Here is a 2590-nt window from a genome sequence, read left to right on the forward strand (position 1 = left end):
CAACTTGTCAATTAAGAGTCATTTGGTTGCAGTTTGGCTACAGTAACGCCTGCATCAGTGCACATGAACAGCCACCAGATGGAGCCACATTCACTCCTTTGTGGTTTATAAGAAAAAAAACAAAAAAAAAAACAAAAGCAATGACATTGCGGATATGAAGAGACGATAACAGACAGACCCTCAAGAAGCTCCTCGAGGAAAGGAATCGTCTCATTATCTGTACAGTGACATTATTAGGACCACAGAATAACAGGAACCATAATAATCAGTATATAACAATAGTTCTGACAGGTAATCCATTATAAACAGGTCATTAACAGGCTATCCGGCACCTGTGTTGTATTAAAAAAAACACATTTTAATTTTGTTAGTGATGTTTTCATACATCAATCTTTTTTTTTTGTCATTTAACATACAGACAAAATACAGAGACCAATTTTCTGGCCAGGTTCCACTGCTGTTACATGGATTTTTATTTTATTTATTTATTTTTTTTTTTTTTAGAGAGAGAGAGAGAGAGAAACGCTACCTTTCCATCTTCCCCTCTTGTCGCCCAAGTCGTAACTAGAGTTGTTCTGACTCCCATAGCAGTATCAGAAGTAGCACAGACAGTAGAGAAAAACGTATCAGTGAAAACGCATCATTTATTGGACCCCCCTCCCCAAAAGAGGACTCTGCTGATTCTCTCAAATATTACATACAGGAAATAAAGTCTTCACATTGTTTCCATCAAGACGAGGCTGATTGATACTCTAAAGTGACCGTAGGCGTGGCTGTGAGTGTGAATGGTTGTCTGTCTCTACGTGTTGGCCCTGCCATGGACTGGTGACCCGTCCAGGGTGAACCCCGCCTCTCGCCTGAAAGCTGCGGAGACAGGCTCCAGCCCCCCGCGCCCCTTAACAGGATAAGCGGTAGAAAATGGATGGACGGATGTATCCATCAAAGCGTTTGTTCCCAGGTGGAGACACCATGCACCAGAGCACCCAGCTGGGGCTGTTGGGAGTACACTTTGGAGAGAGAGTGTGTGTTTTTTTGTCTGCTGAGATACTCTGGTTGCAATGATACGGGATATCTGCAGAGGTGCGAGGTAGAGTACTTCCTCTTTTCTTTGCTCTGAATTATATAATAACTTCACCACAAAGTGAGACTTTTAACAGGAAACATTTTGAGTACAGAGCTCCTCCGTTTCCGCTCAGCACTTCTTATGTAGGATGCAAAGGTTGGTCTTGGTGGTATTTAACCCACATCTCCTCCACCTTTTTTCTGATGGCAGTCACAATGGCAACTTTTACTGACAGCTGAATATTTTTGCAATGACTATTAAAAAAAAAAAAAAAACAACTCCCCAGAGTGCAGAATAGACGCTCAGCGCCTCCTCATGCTGTTGCCGTTTGTGTGGTAGAGTAAAAATATGGTGCTCCCCGCAGTTATTGGAAAAGACAGGCTTTCATGGATACGGCCCCTAAAAGCTGCTGCATCGCCAACTGCCCACAACGTGCATCCGCAGGCCGCAAGAAGTTGCGCGCAGTTACCTACGCCCAACAGCTGAGCTTACACGTTAGGTCTGGAGCTCAGTTTGGTCTACGTTCCATTAAATTTCGGAGAGTGACGCACCACGACGTCGTTCGTCAACCGTCATAAAAATCAAGAGGAAGGTGAAGCCCGCGGCTGAAAGATGCTCCTGTTTATAGCAAGATGGGAACTACGGGACAACTGGGCGGTGCATCGACTGTCGCCTTCTTGTTGTTGGCGAGCCACCTACAGCTGCACACGCCATCAACTGGACGGTGGTTTGGGATCCACAGGCACGAGCATCGGCGGGCTTCATCGCGTTCAGCCTTTGCAGTCACAGTGCAAGGACGGGGTCCACAGACAGTCGCCAACGATGGCAAATTTACGCCAACCAATGCCGAGCCCAACATGGAGTGCCGTGTCTCCACCCGAAACGCACTGATTTGTAACATTAGTCGGACGGAGCTTGCAAAGTCTCAGCAACAGGTTGATGTTTCGCATCAGAAACTCCCACCGAAGGACGCGTCGGAAGTTTGGAGGGCGACTGTCAAAGTAGATGTCAAAACAAATTTCTACGGTTTAAATGTCTGGATGTATTTGTTCATCTTATACCACGGAGATGACATCATACAGCATCCATACAGGATTCGTAGTACATCCACTCGGTAAACTACTACCAAACTGGTATCGGATCAGTACTTGATATCAGCTGTTCCGCAAATGCTGAATCAGTGTATGGAAGGAAGAATTGGTATCGGAACATCTCTAGTCACAGAGTGACCAGACTGGACAGAAGACAGATGGAGGTAGCAGGAAGTCTCTCGCCATGTTTCAGGCAGTGGCGGTCAGGCCTTGGATGTTACAGCTACTGTTATGGCACCCTGAGAAGTGGGAGACCCAGGATGTTGGAGCGAATCCCGCCATTACAGTGGATCAGAGAAGCTGTTTAACAGAACGACTCCACTGTTGCGTATCCTTTCGACTGAATATGCATAGATAGGCCAGTGGTAGTCACGAGGTATTCGCCAAGATTCCCCCCCACCCCCACCCCACACCCCACCCCACACCCCCACGGTGG

The sequence above is a fragment of the Aulostomus chinensis genome, chromosome 18 (genome assembly GCF_037954235.1).
Source record: "Aulostomus chinensis isolate RoL2024-O1b breed Wild chromosome 18, RoL_Achi_v1.0, whole genome shotgun sequence".
Taxonomy (NCBI): Eukaryota; Metazoa; Chordata; class Actinopteri; order Syngnathiformes; family Aulostomidae; genus Aulostomus; species Aulostomus chinensis.